At 45.6% G+C, this 23,399-nt stretch overlaps 1 protein-coding gene, 1 long non-coding RNA gene and 1 pseudogene across 3 annotated transcripts in view; 2 read left to right on the top strand and 1 right to left on the bottom strand.

Moving 5' to 3' along the window:
* LOC135397274 (tyramine/octopamine receptor-like) overlaps positions 1 to 23,399 on the top strand; it is a 147,465-nt gene that overhangs the window by 36,126 nt on the left and 87,940 nt on the right. The gene's annotated exons all lie outside the window — the stretch shown is intronic.
* LOC135397286 (uncharacterized) overlaps positions 902 to 23,399 on the bottom strand; it is a 38,339-nt gene continuing 15,841 nt past the window's right edge. Inside the window, exon 4 of the long non-coding RNA XR_010423627.1 lies at positions 902 to 1,000. This is a non-coding gene — a long non-coding RNA (uncharacterized LOC135397286). The remainder of the gene's footprint in view (positions 1,001 to 23,399) is intronic.
* LOC135378277 (putative nuclease HARBI1) lies at positions 10,500 to 12,039 on the top strand (annotated as a pseudogene).

The following is a 23,399-nucleotide window of genomic DNA, read 5'->3' as shown; positions in this document are numbered from 1 at the left end:
TCCGCCCACGAGAGAGTGGAAAGGTTGGTCACTGATAGCTCTATCAAATCTGTGGACGGTTAGGTGCAGTCGCGGTAGATTTCTTTTGCTCTAGGTGGGTGATGACCGGTCTGTGTAGCGTTCTCGAAGGCTGTCGTCTCCTGGGAAACAGAAGCCGGGAATCCGATACGCTGTGCAGGCCATCCCATGTTTCTGCACCACCCTATAGCTGGCCTCTTGAGGGTTTTCGTGGCAGACTGATGGCAACGAGCAGCGCTAAGTAGGGCGTCATATCGTAAAGTTCCCCACCAGCGACATTAATTTCCAGGAGCGGCGTAAAAGCAGGAAAGAAAAGTGTATTTGGAAATGGCTCCCTTTCGCCGCTGAAATATATATAAGCGAATCCGCGCATTATATTGTTGAGCATGTGCAGACGGTAGTTTACGAAGGCCACTGTCGTAAAAATTACTTTCAAAATGTCAGGGAATTAGTGTATGTTCTTTCCCTCTTTTCCTGGAAATAAATCGACGCACGTTGATTGGTTTTCTTTGTGTTGCTTTGTTGGTGACTGTTGTTCTAACAGGTGACACAAAAGAAAGGAGATGCCGCGCAGGTAACCGAAATCTGGGCGTTGCTGAGGGTATGCTTTACTACGTCATAAATCATTTAAGGGATCATTTGTTCGTGATTTTACATAACTCATTAGCACTGTTAGAAGACACAGTTTTGTTGTTATCGGCAGAGAGTTCTGGGAGTTCAAGGCTTCTTATTGTAGCGTAAAAAGGAAAGAAAAACTATAAGCACCTCATTCTATTGACTGTCAATCTTACTGTTTATGGGTCTCAGGGTTACGGTCATAAACACGCTCAGAGGCCTGCCCTGTCGCTCAATAAGTAAAGAAAACAATTGGTCTTGCCTTCAGTGCAGTACTTCTTGCGTTATGCGTCCAGACGGGCGTGACGTGACATTTGAAAAAGGGCGGTCTGTCTCTGCGAGCAGATGTCAAGGTGCCTCGAGCCACCTTTGGGAAAACGAAATATCTACATCAATGCCTGCATGTTCATTCTCGGATTCTGTTATGCTGTTTCAAGCAGCTCTAGCGTATGTATTTACGAAATTTGGAATGTTCGATACAGCCGGAGAGACACACTTTTATTTGCTACATTGCTTTCAGTAGAAATATTACTGGTGTAACAACACTCCGAAGAAAGAACCTCAACTCAGATGTCCGGTAAACAGAACTGTATAAGTTGCTTAGAGTAAATAATTAAGTAATAGTTACAATACTCAGAAAGCTTTTTTTGTTACAGGTAGTTACCGAGACCAAAACGTAACCAAGGTTGAGCGGTTACCCCTAGCGGTGTCCCTTTAAAGTAGCTAGATATTACTACGTCTCTCACAACATATTTAAGGATAACGTCGTTCATGTCAGCAGTTCATAATTTACACATTGAACTAGATGACACAAATACTTTGTGAACAACGAAATTTATATGCAGAAAACAGAACACCTGAACAGAAGCAAGGAAGCACAATATCGACGTTAGATTAATCGCTATATGGCACTAGACCAGTGTTGTGCATAGCTATTATTAGCTATATATAGCTATATAGCCGTATTCGCTACTTTGTTCAGTAGCGGAGTAGCGATCGCTACATTTTAAATTGGTAACGGAAAAAGTGTTTCCGCCACAAATATGGGTACCGGCGGACTCTTTCTCCGCTACCGCTACCACTACTTTTCGTAATATGGAAGACGTGGAACACAGAGCAAAAACGCGAGATAACGGCGAAGCAGAATTTTTTTCTTCTTATTCCTTTTAGTTAATCAGGCAGTCTGATGTGACGATCTTCCTCAATCTCGCTAACTCTCATAAGCTAAGCGCAATCGAATTATGTGATATGATGTGATAGAGGAGGGAAAAATGGTGATATAAGTCGCAATCGAATTATTAGTAATATAATTTGTGCATCTTATAACTTTTTTAGCTCACTTTTGCGAAACACAAACAGGTAGGTATAACATACTGCATAATATGGGCTACGAAGCTAGTTTCCGTCATACAATCAGTTGCAAAACTAGCGTGAGCGTGTTCATAGTACGTTTCAAACTGTGTTTTTCAACTTTGGAGCAGATAAACAAAGCGTCGTGTCTTTTGGAACAGGAATAAGAAAATACGCAGGGTGTTTCACCTAAGGTGATAAAAAATTCTAACTGGCGAAGTACTCGCCGGAGGATTGTGGGACTTTCGGCAATTACCTTCTAGAAACTCTTGCCGCCATTTAGGAAGGCTTTGGACAATTTTTAATTCAGGGAAATTTATTTTTTCAATTGAACTTTGAAAATTGCCAAGCGAACCTCACTTTTTTTTTTTTTTTTTTACAGAAATATGAACTCCTCCACGGATAACCACAGACCCAACAAAAACTATGCACAGTATCGCAACAGAAACAGTCGGAAAAAAATTAGTGAAAATTACATTTTGCCCCCCCCCCCCCCCCCCCCCCCCCCTGCTTGATTTTGGCAAAGAAGCGCGCGCGACATGTGCATCTAGAGGAGGAAGTGTCCCCGCCTCTTGTTTACCTTTCTTTCCCCCGCTGTGACCTTGATGCTGGTGACTACCGTCTTATCACAAAGAAAACAAAATAACCGTCTTATCACGAGGAAGGAAAAACAAATGAAGGCGGGGACACATCCTCCTCTAGACGCACATGTCGCGCGCGCTTCTTTGCGAAAATCAAGCAAGCGGGGCTAAAGCGTCATTTTCACTAATTTTTGTCGACTATTTCTGTTGCGATACTGTGCATAGTTTTTGTTGGGTCTGTGGTTATTCGTGGAAGACTTCATATTTCTGTTAAAAAAAAAGTGAGGTTCGCTTGGCAATTTTCAAAGTTCAATTGAAAAAAAAAAAAAGAAACTTCCCGCAATTGAAAATTGTCCAAAGCCTTCCCCAATGGTGGCAAAAGTTTCCAGAAGGTAATTGCCAAAAGTCAAACAATTCTCCGGCGAGTATGTCGCCAGTTACAATTTATCCCGTTAGGTGAATCCCCTGTATATCGGAAACTCAACGAAAAATTCCCAATAGCAGAAAAATTCCCCAGAGGCTCACCGAAGAAGTGGTACAGCCTTAAGGTGTTTATGCCGCAGGTGAAGCATTTCCGGCAAGATAGAATTACCTGAGCATACACAGGTTGCCGAACGCGATCTAGCTGAGTTGAGTTGATAAGAAAAAAATGAAGAAATAGGCACTCATTACGAGAGCCGGCTACTCCAGATCACTTAAAAAAAAAAGCCTAACAACAATAAAAACAATGAGTAACAAAGACAGTCAGTCAGTCACTCACACACACTGTCCGCACACACTGGCGGTCACACTGTGTCCACCAACTTGGAGTCCGCGCCAAATCGCACAAATGCCTGCATGGTGTGGAACTGATGGTGGGGTGTCCAAGGGCCCAGAACCTTAACAACATCGAAGGGTCTGCCATCCAGCCGAGCTGAAGAAGCTTGCAGATATAGTCTGTGCTGCTGATACCGTGGACAGGATAATAGGATCTGTTCAGTGCGATCTAGTTATTTTCTCACATCGAATACGTTACAATGTAGGTACGTGATCCACAGAAAATGAAGGAATAATAATATTATTCGGGAGTCAGTGTATGTCTGAGATAACTGAGAGGACGGCGGCTAGCAGGTGAAGATTCATAGTGCAAGAAAACTTTGAGCTTGAGGACACGTAAAAGACGAACACGCATACGACGGCTTCGTGTGTGTGTTCGTCTTTTACAGTGTATGCCAACATGGTTATTAATGCTCTTCGCACACTTGTTTGGTGGCGGTACACAGGCGATTAACTTTAAAGCAAGTGATTGGCTTACAGCGTTTGACATGTTTAGGGACAAGTTACACATTTTTTTCTGTAAGTGTTTCATTACGGAGGTACACTCTACGAAAAAAACGTTGAAAAGGGGTTGAAACGGCGCACTTCTTCCCAGACAACTTTTTTTCAGCCTACTGGAGGCATGAGTGCGGCGTTTTCTACCCCTCTCCCCGCCTATATCTTCTCAGCGGTAAAAGATATGTCGGTGCATGTGTGGGGTAGAAATAAAAGGCCGAAGCATACTGCGAAGAGCCCTACGTCACCGCGATAACCAAGTTAGCCTCCGTCTTCCTCGGCACACGGACAGAGCTACCAAGGACGCCGATAAGGACGTGTGTCGACGTTTCTTTTTCTTTCTCATTTTCCAAATTATGGTGTGTTTACTAAAAAAAGCTCTGTGCCTAGTGAAAATGCAGTAGGCGTAGGCTATGATTCTTTGCGCGTGAACAGCTCACAACTGTCATGGCATACTGTCACCGTAACGTCCTGCGCCTGCGTGCAAAATGGGATGGAAGAGAGTGGGAACAGACGTGATCTCGTGCTCCGACTCGACGGCGTGTTCCTGACCGACGGCGAACTCTGCCATGAAGGTGCTAGTTAGTTATGGTGGGCGAAAAGCGTTAGTGTAGAGGGGACCTGACATCACCACAGTGGAAGACACAATTGGTGCCGCTTCAGCGCTACTGAGCATACCAGAGAAAGAACTAAAGAAGAAGAGACCAACGGTGAGTTACTTTGTATGTTTGAAAAACGTTCAGATAAGTATATCAATTCACTTATCGTTCAATCTGTGCATGAGTGTGCAGACGAAGGGAAGAAACTGCGTCACTTTAGGCCGTCAGTTCGTTCCAGACAGTCATGCATACCGCGTGCAACGAATCTAGCAATGAAGATTATAACACGTTACGGCGAAAGAACGGCGGTGGTGCCCTGCGATGGCAACTCAACGGTACTTCGCCTGAGGGAAGATGAACTGATGTGCTAGCACATTACAGTGAGTAGTGTCGTGTACTTTTTTCGTGATAAGGGCTTGACGTAGCCATCACCTATATTATGGTCAGTTCTTCACTGATGGCGCGCTATGTAGTGTCTCAGTAGGATAATTATGCTGTCTTTCGTTCCTTGAAGATCTACGATGACGACTTTGACCTCTGTGTGGAAACAGCACAAGCAGGTAGTTTTCGTGGCTGTATAGCTCCCACCTTGGTTCACTTTACTACGAACTTACCATTTGTACGCCTTCATGACACTTTTTGTTCGTTCAGATTAGGGAAGAATGAGATGCGCTCACAGGGACTGTCATTGAAACTGCTTTGGACAGAGTTCTGCAGGACATTTCGGAAGCGGCTTTGAGGTACAGTCGAGAGAAGAGCCAACTGGAAGCGTTCTTTGAAGCCTTTAGAGTCTGAACATGGTGACGGTAAGATGATTTGTCTTCCGAGATAGTCTACAGATAGTTCGGACGTTTCACGGCTTTATGGCTTCCATAGCGCATATGCATTGCGACACATGCAGGGTGTTTAATTCTTGCGTAATGTATGTATATGTGCAGCAATGATAGTCACACTCCTTGTGGTCCTCAGTCTGGCACATGAAAGGTACGAGTCCTTCATCACGCCCCAGGTGGGTACGTATGGCGTTCGTTCTTATTGTACATCGCAAAAGGTTTTGTTCTGTAGCTAAGGAAACAAGCTTTGCATTTTTCGTACTTTATTACTGATGTCTCTAGAGCGACCGCGAAGATAACGTCCAGCTGAAAATACTTGGAAGATTTTGTCTATGTATTCTGCAAATTTTCTAGGTAAAGAACGAACATGTCTGTCATGTGGTGTGCGTTTCCCTGGAAGTATTCCATCCGGAGCGAACGCTGTTATACCTGGAGAAAGAGACCCTTAGGGTGTCCAGCTTGAAGGACCTCGTCGTGCTTTACTGGCTCATGGACATCGAATTCATGCCGAAGTCCCCTTCTATACTGCAAGTGCTCTACAAATTAATGAATGTACCCCTCGCATTGGTGAGCCCATGTGATAAAGCTGCTGCGTCTTGATTGGAATAGATTGCGCAAAATAAAGATTTGTAATTGGTAACAGCCTTGTCTGTGTGCTTCCATTCCTTATCGGAACAGTGTTCATTAACTGCATGTCGTTACCGTTAACTTCACGTGCACCCCAACAAAAGGGAACAGTTCTAATTACAAGAGCAGAAGAGTTCTATGCATACGGTGGCAAATGCTTCTCTCGAAATGCGTGAAATACCCCTCCCCACCTCTTTGTCTTTTGTTCTTTCTCTGTGGCAACGTGCCGCCCGTCTCGGCAGGCAGACCGCCCTCTCTTATTTTTTTTATTTCTTTAACGGTAACCCCCCCCCCCCCCCCCCCCCCACCGGCAAACGTATATCAATGCTAAGGTAGAAAACATCCCTCCGTTACAGTGTTAAGATTCGAACCACTTGGGTAGAACTGCTTCATTCAGGAGTGGAAATTTATAGCCCTGTAGGGCAGATCACTTCTACCAAGGGTTGAACGTCCCACCAGCAAAAGGTATAACATTTATCTCCAACGCGGAGGCAAATTTCGCCTCCTCGAGGTAGACGTAACGCTCCCATGAGGTACAACACATATTCCTTAAGGGGCATAATAATCAACCGTGGACGGGTAGAACTCTTCAACGAAGAGGGTAGAGCTGCCACCGGTCTGTTCTACCCCTGGGGTAGAAGTGGCAGGGTACAACTGCTTCTACTCCTCATTTGCTACCCCAAAAGGGTTGAAAATTTGGGACAACGCACTTCTACCCCCAAAAGGTAAAAAAAAGAAACTTTTTTTCTTAGAGTGTAATCTCACACGGGTAGGCTGTTTCGGAGGAATTCGTACTCCCGGAAAAAGCGTGTTAAGCGTACCTTCTCGTATAGCCAAACGTTTTGTAAAAGCAGCCGTCATGTGGCTGGAAGAATGGAAGCAGAGGCTAGGCAGCAACAGTAACTCCTAATTCCTGTGAGACCTAAGGCTTGGGGCAGTATGCCAACAGCGCTCAGAAGGCTGTCTATTCTTCTTGGAGGCCCTGGCCCTGGCGAAAGCATGAGCAAACATTATGCCACTCGTTTACCACCTGCTAGCTATACTTATTGATGACTCGATGAGTGGTCGATTATGATAGCAGTTGCACCACTTGACCGCAGGGAAAACTGATCAATCCGTCAACAGTAGTTTGAGGTTGGGATTCGTGGGTAACTAGAACGAAATACTGTTCTTGCAGAAAAACAGTATTGTGTGCGAAACATTATGACGAGCAAATTATTAAGTGCACATATGCTCTATGTGCATTAAATGCGCATCATCTCAAGGTCAAGATCAATGTGAAATGGCTGTAAGTAGTGGTATACTGTGTGCTGCATGCTGGCTATGTGAGGGAACACAAATATTGCACCGTCTTTAGATACATTAGGCAACGAGGTGCCCACGGTAAGGTGTTGCCTAGAGAAGGGTACGGCAGCGGAAATGTAGCGGCATAGTAAATACGTTACTTTTATTGGGTATCGGTGTCGCGTTACTTTTTCAAATTTGTACGCTAGTATTGTGCTACCTTTTTTGTGGAGTAGCGGCTAGCTGTATTCCGTTACTTCGTTTTGATAGCAGGTACAACACTGCACTAGACCTGGTAATTCAAAGGCTGCATACACACCATCATTCAACAGCGGGCGCATTTTTTGGGACCGCACGGTACACCCTACGTAACACACTTACCACGCCTGTAGTAATTACAGAATGCCACATGAAAATCCGTTCACATCATTTTATTGGGCTTAAATGCAAGCGTGGAAGAATGCATTATTCAAACCAAGAACGTCAACGAGGCGTGTGCAAATTTTCCATTTCCCTATCCGAATTAACACTCCACTGTCCACGAAGTACACAAACTCGCGCGGCGCAGACAATATTCATGTCCAATGCTCCGTAAACATGCAGGATAAAATATGCAAAACAAACAACAGAATTGAGAAAGAATTGCCAATGCAGCAGATGCGAAAGACATGCCTCTTTAAGATGACACACACACAGACACACATAAAGAAACGATGATAAATTTATCGCATATACTAATGCATAATCGCAGTTATAACAGACATGCTGTCAGATAGAAGAACAATTTCGAAATATTTGAGCATCGAGGGGTAAGCCACGGTATGCTAAGTACAAGTATGAGGAAAACATAAAATCACCCTGGGTATGGATCCCGAAAGCCTCTGGCGGCGCCCGGTGGAATTACCCGATCCTACGCATTGCTTAGCTACTTAACTGCCGTTTTCCCAGTTTCAAGGAAGACCAACCTGATACAAGAAGCGGGAACTCTCGGATTAATCGCCACATAAGCAAAAAAGGAAATCCTCTCCCGGTATTTGGAAGCTTTCCCAGGTTTTAAGCGCATAGAAAAGGAATCAGGTGTCTTACGAAAAAGATCTAGAGAGCTGTGCTCACTGTGAGAGACTATCTCTGAACGTGACACCAGTAGAAGATTTAAAGATAACACTTCCGTGTTATTCTTGAACGCCAGACCTCAGAAAGATGTGGTATTTGTTCGATATTTTACAACGCGAGTGCTTCCTCCCTCATGTTGATGATGATGATTGGTATTTTTATAGCGCATTAGCAGTTCAATTAAAATTATTAAAAACAAAAAAAAACATTTGTGACAACAACAACAACAAATAAGTTAATGATAATGAATGGGGAAATTCGCCACGTACGGTGCGGCCCACTGCCCCAAGGCACAATGGGGCAGGATGTGATGTGTCCTGATGATGAGGTGATGAACGATGCTAAATAGGGTCGATAGTCAGTGGAGTCAGTAAGACGTCAGAACGGTAGGCAAAACCACAGCACACAAAGACACACACACAGCACACAGGTACGCAGGGAGATCATAGGGTAGAGAGGAGACCAGTGTCCCGGAGAAAAATCTTGAAATACTCAAGAACTTGGCGATGGTCAATCTGGTTAGACCAAGGGCCGAGAATGGTTGCCAATGGGAATGGTGCGGCCGTGATGGACTGCAGGCGACACTGTAGAGCTGCTCTTTGGGAGGTGTACAGATGGCAGGCGAGGAGCACATGCTTGGTATCCGCCAAAACAGCAGAGCATCGAGTCAGAGCGGCCGATCAGATGCTTGAAATGGGGGGTGAATGCAACTCCAAGAGGAAGCCTGTGTATCAGCGACGCAAAATGGCGAGGAACACGAGAAGGCATGGTGAAGCCAAAGTCAGGGTCCACTTCACGCATCAGAACTCTTGATGGAACGTCCTGAGACCATTGCGGATGTGCGAGAGGCCTCACCACATCAGTTCGGAAGGTTCGCCTGTCGCCTTTGGGGAGGGTAATCCGCACGCTTGATCGGGAATGATACGCAGCTGCTGCAACCTCGTCAGCCTCTTCATTGCCGCGGGTGCCGCAGTGTGCACGAACCCACTGAAAGTAGATAGAGTGCCCGCTTATCTCAAGACGGCTTAGTTCCTCCAGTATGTCCACCACCACAGACGCAAGTGATCCACGAATACCCATGTTCGCTATACACTGTAGAACTGCCTTGGAGTCGCAGTATATCACCCAGCTGCTGATAGCGGCGGATGCAATGTGCTTGAGGAAGAACAAAATGGCATGCAACTCTGCAGACGTGGATGAGGTGCGGTGCGAGAGACGGTATGCGTGGCACGACGACATAGTCGGGATTGTAAAGGCAGCAGTGGAGCAGTGTAAGTTGGTCGACCCATCTGTGAATACTGCAATGTGCTAGGAGTAACGGCACTGCGTCATGTCTAGCGCAAGTTGTTTCAACACGGGTGCTGCAACGTGATCCCTCTTGCTCTTGAGCCCAGGAATGGTAGTGGAGATCGAAGGTATCGAAAAGACCCACGGAGGGGACCTGGGGACGACTGATCTTCCAACAAAAGCCGGTAGCAAGGGCTTTACAGCAGCGATGCAGTGAGAAATGTTGCTCTGCCTCCGCCTTTTGAGCTTCGAAACCAAAAGGTGACGACGGTGTTCCGCGACGAGGCGTAGATAATGGCGCACAGTTTCTCTGAGACGTAAGACCTCTACTGGCAGCTTGCGGGCCTCTGCCACCACCAACACGACAACGACAACGATGAAACTATAGGAGGTGGATAGCTGACACATGGTAGACTCCGGCCAAGCGAGAGATTCAGATATATGTACAGCTTGGACAAAAGTTTACGGAACACCGGGGTGTCGAATTTCTCCATTGGAGCGAAACACAACCAGCAAACAAGAGCGGCCAGGCATAGTGAGAGATGGATTGAGTCGCCGGTCCCCCGTTTCTTATTCGATCTCTTCCTGACACCTTGCAGGAGACCGCTCGGATGAAGAAACACACCAATGCCGTGTTCCGTAAGCTTTTGTCCCAAGCTGCACTATAATTATATGGAGTATAAGGTAATAAAATACAACTGAATGCTTTTATGAACAAAGAATATTTTGGTGAAAAGACTAGGCCCGAATTTTTGAACTCTACTTTCCTTTCCTGTTCCCCTTTCCTTTCAAAAGGCGGCCTGTCGCTAATTTTGAGCCAGTCCTTTCGTTACGGCAAAGGACGGCCTATCGATAGGTGGGTAGGATGCTACCTTTCGCTGTCAACTTCGTCGTCGTCGCTCTTTCAAGATGGCGGCTTCTCACCAGTCATTCGTAGAGTGCCTGGACTTTATCGACTTTGCTTTCCGAGCTAGTGACTTATTATGCCGCCGAGATGACGACTGGAATGTTTCTCCGAACCGCCGTCAGTTGCTGGATCGGGAAAGCCCTATGGAGCTTTATTCGGACGTAGAGTTTCTGCAGTGATTCCGGTTCACGAAGAACGCCGTGCTCTCCATACTGAGCCAGCTGTCCCTCCCAGACGTTACGGACAACAAAGGTCACCCCCTGCCTCCAATGCTGAAACTGCTGGTGACTCTTCGGTTTTACGGTGCTGGGACATTTCAGACCGTTATCGGTGATCTCGTCAAAATATCGCAGCCAGCTACATGTAATGCAGTTTGGGCAGTGACGAAGGGCAACGCTTCGGAGCTTCACCCAAAATACGTGAAATTCCCTTCTGCGTCCGAAGCACCGTCAGTTATGGCTCGATTTCACTCCATCGCCGGATTTCAAAGGGTGACAGGCTGTATTGACTGCACTCACGTACCCATAAACAGCCCTGGAGGAAATGACGCTGAGGTTTACAGAAATAGGAAAGGCGTGTTCTCCATCAACGTGCAGATATGGTATGCATATACGTACCACAACGTCCACAGTTTTGATAGGCGCTATCTTCCTACCTACACAGGTAATCACTGGCCCGGAACTTGTTTTTTTCGACATCGTTGCCAGCTTGCCGGGGTCAGTTCATGATAGCCGCATATTTGAAAACAGAAGAGCACGAGTTCTGTATGAGGAAGGCAGGATTCCTGGCATTTTGCTCGGGGATCAAGGACACCCGTGTTGGCCGTTTCTGTTGTCGCGACTCAGCAATCCCAGAACCCCGCCAGAGAGGAGGTATAGATATTGACAGATTTTTAACGTATCATTCCTTCCTCGTGCCCCTTTACTGTCTCACGGTTACCTGTCATTCAGGAACGACTACTGTTTCAGTAGTCGTTCCTCTCGCCATTCCTTTCGCAGCGACGAAAGGATGACCTACCGTTAGGTTGCTGGGGAGCGACCTTTCGCCTCCACTTACGCTCGAATTATCAGGCTCGTACAAAGATAAGAGGCAAATAGAAAAGAACAGAAAGAGAGCTGCGGACCTGTTGCCAGTCAAGCGCACTATTGTAGTATGTGCGCAACCTGTATTTCGAAGCGAACTAATCTCTTTTATCCACCCTCTGTAAGTATAACACGAGTCACATAAAAACACGCAACTCCGTGGAAAGAGCGTTCGGAGTTTGGAAAAGGATGTTCCCGTGTCTCGGTATGAAGTTGCAAAACAAGATAGAGAGATCTGCTGCTATAGTCTGCGCTTGCGCAGCGCTCCACAATGTCGCCTGCGCGCTGAATGACCCGTGCCCGGCAGTGTTCCTGCCAATCGCGGAGATAGCCTCTTGGGAGCGCAGATACGACGTAGACTTATACAGACCGATTTTTCTGGTGTGCGCCAGAGCAATCTGGATATTGCTTGATCACACCATGCGGACATAAACCTTTATTTTTGAACAGTGCATTTTATTTTGACTTTTTCACGTCTCATGAGCCGAATCACCACAGGCCAACTGCTGTTCGAGTTCTCTCTGTTTCAATTGTAGCACCTTGAGTTTTTCCCTTTCGCATTTGACTTGCAGTCTATGCAAAATGCGCATGTTACGTATTTTCGTCTCATGCTCTTCTTGCACCAGTTTCATTTTCAAGACATGCTCCTTTTCCTTTCGTGTGCTGTCCTCTTGTATGGCCTGCTTTCGAGCCTCCAATTCTGCAGAGAGAGCAGACTCAGGAACAGCGTTTTTGCCTCTATAAGGTCTCACTCTCCGCCCAGTCGACGTACTCTGAATAGCGCCTGTTGGCAGTACGACGTTGCTAGATGCGCGGTTTGATTGCGCAGGAGTCTGCGACGTCGAGGTGTCGGCAGGAGGCTCCTCATGGTGCTCATCAGCGAGATCATTCTCAGAAGCACGCTGCTCTTGACCGTCACAACAGAACTCCTCAGTAGATTCACGGTTGGCGTACGTCTCCTGCGGGTGCCCTGCATACAAGTGCGCGGTTAGTTAATGGGTGCGAGTGCTCCAACGATGAAACGGAAATAAAAGTAGAAAATTCAGGGAAACAATGTGGCTGTGAGGACAAGACCGAGTACTTGCCATGTTCAATATCTGCTTCGTCGCGACGTGCTTGCACCATGGGGAGCAGAAGGTCATCTACCTCAGCAGACTGGCGGTCCCCATCGTAAGGGTTATGCACCCTTGTTGCAATATAGGGGACCAAAGACTGTACCTGCTCCAAAAGCGGGTCCATTGGTGAGGGAGGGCCACCACCACCTGAAGAAAAGACAAAAACAAAAGAGAACCGAAAAGTTGGATGAATGGCAGGTCCCAATCGCGAAAAAAAAGCGTACACAGCTCACCAGTTGACATAGTTTTTCTGACGCCCTCTGTGCCGTCTTCTTCTTCCACTTGGTCTTTAAATCGTCCCAGGCTTTCCGAAGCTGCCTTGAATTTCTGCGGACAACGCCAGGCATGCTGTTGAACTGGGACGTAAGCCTTTCCCAGGTGTCCTGTTTTGTCTTCGTTGACACACTATCTGACTTCTTGTTTTCAAGTACTCCCTTGTACCTCCCGATCAACTCCATTAAGATAGCCGTCTCATCGGCCGACATGTACGGCGTCCGTTTAGACGTATTGGCAACGAAAACCACGTGTTACCGAAAAGTATCCAAGGGCGGGGAAGGAAGACTCGCAAAGCTTTTTCTTTCTCTTCGGCTAAGAACACGTGACATAGTTCAGACGTTATTCTGCTGAGAATACTGTAGCACATATTCAAAGGAACGAAGAAGTAGAAGAAGATAGAAAGCGTAAGGCACGTTCAAAAATTGCCACTAAGGCACTAGAGAAGGCTTCCTTTCTGGGAAAGTCTCTTTCGGGCTACCTACGGAAAGGAAAGGAATGCAACGAAGGAAAGGAGAGTTCAAAAATTCGGGCTTGACCGGGCCGGGCCGGGCCGGACCTGACACAACGCTGTTCACAGATCTTTCTCCACAACAATAAACTTGTCAATGCTTCACCAAGCGCATCAAGTGACTTACTTGAGTACGGAAGCGCAGGCGATATAAAAGCAACGACACAAACACTATATAGAGTACTGCGTAGACCGCTTTGCGTTTTTTGTCACTTTCGAAGGGTATCAGGGGTTGCTAACTGCGCTACATTCTCCAGCAATTTTCCACTAATCAAACGCCATTGCAACTCTAGCAGACTTCTCAAATATACACAGCTTGCTCACCAAGGAAATACTATCTCTCCTAATGGACCCGAAGTGATTCTTGTTGTTATCAATCTAGCCCAGGCTCCACATTTGGTGTTACGCATCAATATTTTTAGCTAGTTGCCCCAATCGACACTCAGGCCATTTTATTCGCTCATCCATCACGAGAAAACACAGTTTGTGAGAGCGAAAAAGACCCATCACATTTTGGCCGCCTGAGCTCAGCAAGATGTAGAATGGCAGGATATTTTGTTTGTTCGACGAGGAGGAGGCCGCGCCTCTGCTATAGCTGCGGCATAGTAGACCCGACAACGATTTTGAAAAGGAAAAGACGGAAGCCAGTGCTTCAAACGTCAAGGAATGTATAAAGGCACGTCTGTGGTTCTCAAAGCCATTCTGGGGAATAGTGTTGTCACTCTATTCTCCCCCCCCCCCTTTCTTATGTGCCGGGCAAGGATATATGCCGTGCGAAAGACGTACATATGGGTGATGTTCACCGTTTGGTTCAAAAAAAGAAAAGCTGCGTCGACCAATTTCCACACAATTTTTGTGGGAGGAAACTTTGAATATTGCTTTAACGTGGTGTGCGGACCTGTTTACTCTGTTATCTTTCATTGAATGACGGATGATTGAGTGAATTCCGCCTCTAGATGATTCCGTATGTACTATAGTATTATTTCTGCTGAGCGAAGGCCCCGAAACGAACCGGCAACACGCCATATCGGGATGCCTCGCTTTCATGATGACGAAGAATAAAGGCCTCAACAAAAATCCTTTCAAACGGTCACGCAGGCACTGCACATATTCGCTCCCCAGGGCACCATTTATTGAATGCTTTTGCCTTTCATCATCATTGCATCGAGTGATGCATTTTCTCGGAGAAACGTTATGTGCTTTTCGGCATCCCACATCATCATCATCATCCCTTCATCTATGTTGTTGTTGTTGTTTTCGGCACGAAGATGACATGGTCTGATGGCGAGTATGTGGCTTCCACTTTTCTTCGAGAGGACTGGTTTCATTCGATGATTATCTAAAATTACAATCCGATTCTAATCGAAATATAGTTTTAGGTTACGTACTGCTTGCGACACGGTTGTCTGAAATCAGCACCCCGCGGTTTATCCCATCTCAAGTCTCAAGGTGTTGCAGGATCATTTATTTCGAGTAAGAAACACGTGCAGCATATGGTCCACCTTTAAATACGATATTGGAACACCATTTTCGGTGGCAATGAAGGAAATACGGGCTGCAGAACTACTGAGAGGCGATTTCAGACAGCCGTGTCGCGAGCAGTACCTATAGGCTAGATCAGTTTACGCCATTTGCTTATCGCGTTTCTTCGACCGCCGTGAACACAATCGACGTGTAATTTCTGTTCGGTAGTATTTGCCTGGAACAAACGACCACGTTATCTACCCTTTGTTCCTGGCAAGGCAGCAGCGTCATTTACGGCCGCCGTTTTATGCACTCGATTACATGTCAAGTATGTGACACGATGAAGGAAAAATGAAGATTGTAGCAACTTAATGAACGTGGTAGAAGTTGCGTTGACAGCTGCTGTCTAGGTGACCCATTAAAATAAAGGCTACATAGGAGTGAGGGAGCAACGATCGGGTACCGACTTGTGTCACGGATGTTCTTTTGCCGCAAACGGGCATATCAGCTTAGCTACGTTTCGTATTGGTCACTGCAAAACGTTACAAGCGGTGGAACTCAAAAGCAGGGTGTCGAACCGAACCCGAACCGAAATTTTCATGACACTGTTGAACCCGAACCGGAGCAGAACCGGAAAAAATAATAGCGGTAACCGGTTCGCAGCAAAACGGTTCGGACATAAAAGAAGTCAGCATAGGAGTTCAAGTGCCTCTCAATCCCCGAATGAGGACACACTGGTCTCCATATCTTGAATTTTGCAAATTTTCACCTACCAGTCAAGCGAGGACGTATAGTAAGTGTGCTTTCAGCGTCTTTTTTTTAAACACGTTGAAGCACAGTTGTCCCTGTGAGTACCGCGCCCCACGCACGTGCTGCGGTGTCTGGTCTTCAGAGAGGATGTAGCTCTATAGGACGAATACGTGTTTAGGCAAGCGCCCAACATTTCCCTTTACACGTGAGCAGTAAAAATTAAACAAGTCAGAAACATGAGAAGTGGAGGAGGAGCATACGCAGAACGGTGCCTGTTTGATTGGTTTGAAAAGTAAATGTAGTTCTGCTTACTGGTAGTGAAATTGTGTTGTGACACATTGTCTTTGTACACTGGGTCTAACTGGTACACTACTGCGAGCTCGGACAGAGCAAGGCTGCCAGTCTTATTTTCAACATGCTTCAGTACGGTTTCAGATCGATTCACACTGCGAATGCAGTGTGCCGGCTCAGTACCTACTTGAGTGGAACTGCAGCAAGGGACGCGGACAAGCGGGTTAAAGCATAAACGACAGGATACCTGCAGACTCGCAACTGCAGGTCTCCAGTCGTTTATATTTTAACCCGCGTGTTCGCGTCCCTTGCTACAGTTCCACTCAAGTATGTACTTCAACCAACTACCCCGCTTCAACCGCCACTTTTTGGCTCAGTACCGTCGTCTATGTAAAATGCGGTCTTTCTTATTTGGCTTCCTTTAAGTGTATCTTGCTGGCACTGTGCGTGTGAAAAAATAAGCGATTTTGGAAACAGACGGTAGCAGGACTACACCACTTCATCAGCGTGGACGCTATTTGCAAGTGTTCACCCGTTTGTCCTTTCTCTCGCTAAGGGGAGTACCTGGCCACTAAAAATGTCAATGCAGACAACAGCAGTAAGCTGTTAGCCACGCATTTCCTTATAAAAGCAGTTTTATGGGAGATATAAATCAGACGCGTTGAACCGGTTTGCGAACCGGTTCGATTTTTGGCGCGGCCGAACCGGAACGAAATCCAAGCTACGCGAACCCGAACCCAACCTGTATTTTTTTGCGGTTCGACACCCTGCTCAAAAGCGCTCCTCTTGTGGCCCGGGGTGTAATATTACACAAGTGGGGACATCTTAGACTTTTGTTATTTTGGTTATGAGTATGGGTTGTTGGGGTTGCAGGTCAGTGGTTCCACTTTAGCGCATTTAAAAATTGACTTTTTGTGTTGGCTTAGGAGATCCGAGCGCAACAGTGAACGTCTCATACAGGTAATTATACGCTATCTAGACCAGGCCGCTGCTACAAAGCGCGAACAATCGGAAGTATATTCGACAGGTTCCTAGCAGAGCCGTTCGCTGTTCAAGATACAGGAACTGCCTGGGTGTAACTTTTGCTTTAAAACTCAGATTTCCTCACATAAGAAAAGTTACTTTCCAATGCTTCTCCATGTTGAATAGAAAAGCACAACATTTAAATTATACCTTCTACATTACGTTCGCCACATTGCATTTTCCCCACACATTCGAGACACACTGCAAGATGCGGTGTATCTGGTCTGGGGTCGCTACGTCCAACGAGACGTTACATCCAACGCGCCGTTACACCCATCGGTGGACATACGCATTGGATGCAACGGCTCGTTGGCCATAACGGCACGGTATGGATGTACCGACGCGTTGGATGTAACCGCACGGTGGACTTGGTGATCTTTTGGATGTAAATGCTCGATGGATAAGCAGCTTCAGGATATGTCGGTCGTGTCCTGGCATCGATGTAGTTTTGGAATCAGCCACTCCGTAACACATATTTCGCCGCGTGTCCTCGGAATGTTTTTGTTTGTTTGTTTTCGTGATGTGATGTGATGTGAGAAAGAAAAAAAATGGGGATGTGAGTTTCGATGTGAGCGATTTCACTGGAAATTTGGCGTTTGTCTCAGACGTTGCAGAAAGCTTCTGACGCTTCCAAAATTTTATGACAATTACAGGGTATTTGAAGAAAAATTATGCAGCTATCCAAAACACCTTCCAAGGAACAGCTGTGAAACTTCGCCCGCGCAACATTGTAGCTATGAAGTAAAGTGATGGTGGCATGGGTGGCGGTGGAAGGCGGTGATGCCGTCACTACTAAGCTCTTTGCTTGCCCGGTTTAGTGACACTGCGAAAAAGTACGGTCATACAAAAATACAGTAAGCTAATTTGCCGTTTGAATATATCACGGCTGTGTTTATACCGTTTGATGATGGCTGAATACCCAGGATCTTCCTTTGCGCCTTGTGCAGTCACATTCCGTGACCTATATGTCGTGTAAATCAATTAATTTTTGCCAATAATATTCCAGGCACAGTCACCATCTATTGTAAAACAAAAGGAAACATGACATAGTAGAGTAACGCTGTTGGGGCCTCTGAGTAACAACGATAATAAGGCTTACTGCAACAGGCCTTCTACATTACTTTCTTTTTTCTTTCACGCCTAACGATGTATATGGGTTACTTTACTTTCTTCGACATTTGCAGAAATGTTTCTTTCATTCGCGAAACTCATTGTCACACGACGCACCACTGAACAATGGTATTAGGTAAGACTTCATTCAAATTCCTTCGTGTTCAACTTTCACGCTTTCATGCACCCTCTGCATACTTTCTTATTGAGCTTTCTTCTTTCCTTTGGTTGTCGTTCTAGCTAGAGTGACTCTAGTTCTAGCAGGTGCTCCGGTCTATGTTTTTCGTCTAGTAGCTCGCCCTCATTCAGTCTGGTCCAGCATTCCTACTTTTATTTTTGCGAGGTCATCATCGTCATCAAAAGAACTGAACACACGGAGAAAAACTCTGCATATCGCTTGGCGATCTGCGTTCATCCAGTGAGTTGCTTGTAGCAATAACAAAACTTCAGTAGAACTCCACGTGTGAACTTCTCACGTACTGACGGTTGGCAAGGTCTTCGTAGATAAACCTGTCTTGACGTAAATATGTGTATATTTTGGAGAGCGTGCAATATGTTCACGACAAGTAGACGCAAGGGAATCCAGCAATCCGGTGACAGCCTCAAACAAGGCGAGGCGAAGATATTTTGAACAGAAAACCGTTGTTGAAGAACAGTGGTCTGTTGGAAATATCGTGGGCTCCCAACTAATAGTATATGTAGTACACCTTGAAATGAAAAACAAATGTTTAAGAAAATGCAAATAGTACAGAAGTCAGCAGCAACGTAATATGTTGTGCATAACGGCAATGAAAAGGAAGCAGGAACTAGAGCCTTGCGCGGATGATATTTTTGGTGTCCGCATCCGACCGCATCCGCGCACAGGTTATCCGCATCCGAACCGCAGCCGCAGCATACACAACAGTTTACATCCGCATCCGATCCGCTGAGCAAAACGCACCATCCGCATCCGATCCGCAAAATCCGCATGTTTCGAAGGACGCGTAAAGACCACCGGAAGCATGTGGTATAATTGAACCTCTGTATGCAATAACGGGATAAATCGCCTAATCCCCTTTTTACTTTTTTTGCTGCAATGACCATCTACATACCAGTATGTACCTGCCAAAAAAATTTAGTACCGTATTGCAATTTATTGGCCCGCTACAGGAAGTAAAAAACGGGAAATGCATGTGTCAGTGGGACGGACAATCAGATCAGGCCCCTTTACTCGGTTTGGGATTTTTCGACTTATCCCCTTATTGCATACAGAGGTTCCATTTCGGATGCCTCCATGTTGTCATGGAAGGACTAACGACGACAAGCAAAGGTAAACCTTTCAACATACGCGATATGGAGAGACTTCTGGAACGCGTGGAACGCTACCTCGTCGGTGCTCGCGCGGTTCGAGACGCCAGAATGCCTCCTCTCCCGTCTTGGCCGTGCATGGTCAAAGGTGAACCCGAGCATGCGCTCGGTGTCGACGCGCAACACAAATAAATCGCTCGTGGAAAAAATTACAGCACGCGGTATATCCGCATCCGATCAGCTACCGATCCGCTGCCTTCGCATCCGCATCCGATCCGCATCCGACCTCGCGCCTCCCGCATCCGATCCGCACACCGCAGAAAGTACTAAATTTTCATCCGAATCCACAAGTATCTTGCGGATATCCGCGGATAACCGCTTCCATCCGCGGATGGTTGCAGGGCTCTAGCAGGAACACTTCTACTTCATCTTGTGTTCTTCAGGAGCGTTCTGAGACTGCACCGGGACTGACGCGTCAGAGACCTGACAACTTGTAAAATATTTAGGCTGTAAGTTGATGTTTATTTCTTGGATGTTGCTTGCGGGTGATTTGGAAGATCATAAATACACCATGGTTAGACATATACGGCAGCAAGATTCATGACCGATGTGGATGCGTAGAAGTATTTCGCTACATTTACCTGGTAGCAGGAGCAGTATCGCGTTACTCTGGAAATTTGCGGCGGGTATATAGCGGTATTCACTTCCTCATTTTGAGGAGCGGGTGCAAGGTTCAACATGTTTGCAAGTCTCCAAGAATGGGCCGTTACGTTTGGTAAACTTTGTTGCGTACTAGAACTTCCGTAGTTCCATTAGAGCTACTGGTCGATAATCAATTACTAAGAGCGATCGCCGTATGAACCTTTTGCACTACACTAAATTCACGTATGTTGAAATATTTGGGTAAGATTACTCGTTCAGTAGCCAGCTATATCAACGAGGTTCCAAGAAGTGGATGCTCTATGGAAGCTGACAGCCAAGGATAATGTCGATCACAGTTCAGCGAGGCTGGTGCAAGGATACGCTGGTGCACAGACAGCGGCTGTCTGGCGCATTGGAGTTGACTGACGTGATGGCGATTAACATTAACTCACAGACAGCACGGGAACCACAGAAAGACTCGGCGTGAAGAAAGATACTTTTGAAAAAAAAAAAAAAAAGATCGGCAGAACACTTCGGCAGGTTCCAAATAATACCGAACACTCATTAATGGACTCTTCAACTGAGGACTCTCTGGAAAAACTGAGAAAACAGAATAGGAGATAGTACACACTATGCATTTAAAATCCTGAAAAAAAGAGTACGTACGTCGAAATATCCATCGCCGAATTTTGCTATGCAGATGAGCTGAAACCACGCGCTTCACGAGCACGTGACCTTCACCGTCGGAGGCTTATCTGGGCTGCAAGTCGGTTGATCTGGCCTGCAGATCAGCACCTACTCCAATCGTCTCTATATCGTTCGAAAGCACGTGACCGTCTGACGTTGAGCCCTGTCCTCGAAGCGCTCCTATTCCGCGTGGTTTCGGCATTTTGCATAACAAATAGCATAGCTCATTTGCATAGCGAAATTCGGCAATGGATATTTCAACCTCTGTGGTCTCTCCAAGATTTTAAAAAATAGAATGGCTTTCAACGAGGATTGTTTCCCATTCTGCTATCTCACTTTTGCCCGAAAACCCTTAATTCAAAGATTATTTAATGAATGTTAGGTAATTCGCCATGTGATATTTATATACTCCCTTCGAGAGGACGTCCGCCTGGACGTATAACTCAAATGTAAAAACATCTATGCTGCTCTCACAGCTCTTTTTTAAATCTGGTGCAGCTAGTAAAAAAAGAAAAAAAAACGCCCTTGCCACGAACCCAGCAGAGACCCCTTGCAGGCGACCCCTGGGCAGAGAAACTCCATGAACTTTATCATTACCTGTCGCCAGACTTGTACGTATCTTGAGTACGTACTCAAAATACGCTACTGTAGTATTTTAAATACTTTTTCCGGTGTTTTGGTACTCTACTAAATACTTTTTGCGACAAGTATTTTTGAAGTATTTAAAATGCTTTTTTCAGTATTTGCTACTCAGTGTTCAAAATACTCCCCTTCCTCGTTAAGCCGTATCCAGTACACTTCCCCACCGTGTCCAGATTTTCAGCTCACTGGAACTTAACCCCCCTTTTTCTTTCTTTATTTTGGGGGGAATTCGCCTATCTGGTCATCTGGTATACAATAGGCTGGTCCCACGCTTGGCACCAGAATCAGAAAATGGTTCCTCTTCATATTGCCAGGTGAATCCCCCGGGGACTAGGTACAAGAGAATCCCGGCATTTATCTCCATGATCACCAAAGCAATAAACACGCGCCAGAAGTTGAAGGACCTAAGCTGTTATACAGGAGGGATTACGAAGTTTTGGGTCGGAACATATCACCAACATTTACTCGAGTTCACCAATGTTCACCAAACATTACTTAACACCAAGTCCTTGCAAATAAAAGATATGGCGGATGAAGCTTATTCCTTTCATTTGTACGGCCACGTTCAGAATACGCGTTTCACTAATACTAAAGTACTTTAAAGAGCATCTTAAATACTTCTTAGAGTATTTAGTACTCTACTCAAATTACTTTAAGTTTTGAGTATTTTGTACTATATTTTAAATACTTTTTACGTGGAGTATTTAGTATCTTATTTTAAACACTTTTGCGCAGTATTTTGTACATCTCTGCCTGTCGCCACGAATGCCGTCAGCATTACCGTTCATCACTTTGACACCCCACGTATGAAGTAGTTCTTGTGGTTCAACTCCAAGTCCTTAAACCGTGCAACCAATTTGAACCGCTCAAGTCCTTTTTTAATTACGAAATACAATAAGGTCTAGAGGAGGAGTGGTAAAGATCCCAGGAGACGTCCCCTATTTATACTGCGGTTCTCGTGTTGACATAGCGTATGGGCTGACAGTCTGTGACGCATGAGTGGGTGACGGTATACACGTGTTTATATTGCAATATTTGCCAAACACTGCTGCGCTGAGATATTTGAACCGTTCTCCAATGTGCAGAAATAGCAAGCGAATTTTACTGGCGCGACTTATTCGTCGGTACAACAACAACAACAACAATAAATAATGACGATGAGATGGTAATTGGACGTACGCTGTACGCTTTTTGTATATACGACGCATTGCAAAAGAGCAGAATTCGAACATTCATTTTTCTCATTTCAAATTACGTGCCAAATAGGTCCTAATTTTCGAAAAACTTTATATGCCGACAGGCTACCACTGTTTTGCGCAAAAATAAATACCGAAGACAAGAAACCCTGCATGGAGGTTCCCCTTTAACTCCTAGAATATTGCTCAACTTGCTGCCGCGGACTGCGATGGCGCACTAAATAAACCCTAACACCGCCGACACTACCTTGATAAATGTTAGGCCATGTCTTTCCAGTGTAGCTATTTCGCTGAGCTTGAAATTTAATGCCATCCTCATAAATAACTTGTTGTTTACTATGCCTACAGTTACCCACCCTTGTCTCTGGAGCTCTCAACGACGTTTACGATCGTTCTTGTTGCCCTAATGGATAAAACTCTGCCCTCACCGGTCTGAGTCCTAACTGCGCTATAAAACGGGATGACTCGAAAGCGTTTCAACGTGTTTATTTGGAATCGAAACCGCATTAGATTGTTTACAGTACCATGGACACTACGGAAGCAACGACAGCCAGCAGCTTCCGTAGTTTGTGACACCCTTATATGACACCCTTCTGATCTTGGCAAAATATTCCACAGGTGTTCAGGTTCACAGGTACAGGCCCCATATAGATGCAGGATTTTTACTTCATTAGTATATAAAATTACAATTAGGTTGCATTGCCAACGTTTACAATGTGAGCGCATTTTGGAAAGTAAACACTTGCAATTCAAATATGGAGGTCACACAGTTGAAATACTGGTGTGGAGACCTCACATACT

Source organism: Ornithodoros turicata, chromosome 1, assembly GCF_037126465.1.
Source record: "Ornithodoros turicata isolate Travis chromosome 1, ASM3712646v1, whole genome shotgun sequence".
Taxonomy (NCBI): domain Eukaryota; kingdom Metazoa; phylum Arthropoda; class Arachnida; order Ixodida; family Argasidae; genus Ornithodoros; species Ornithodoros turicata.
This window is presented reverse-complemented; position numbering and strand designations above follow the sequence as displayed.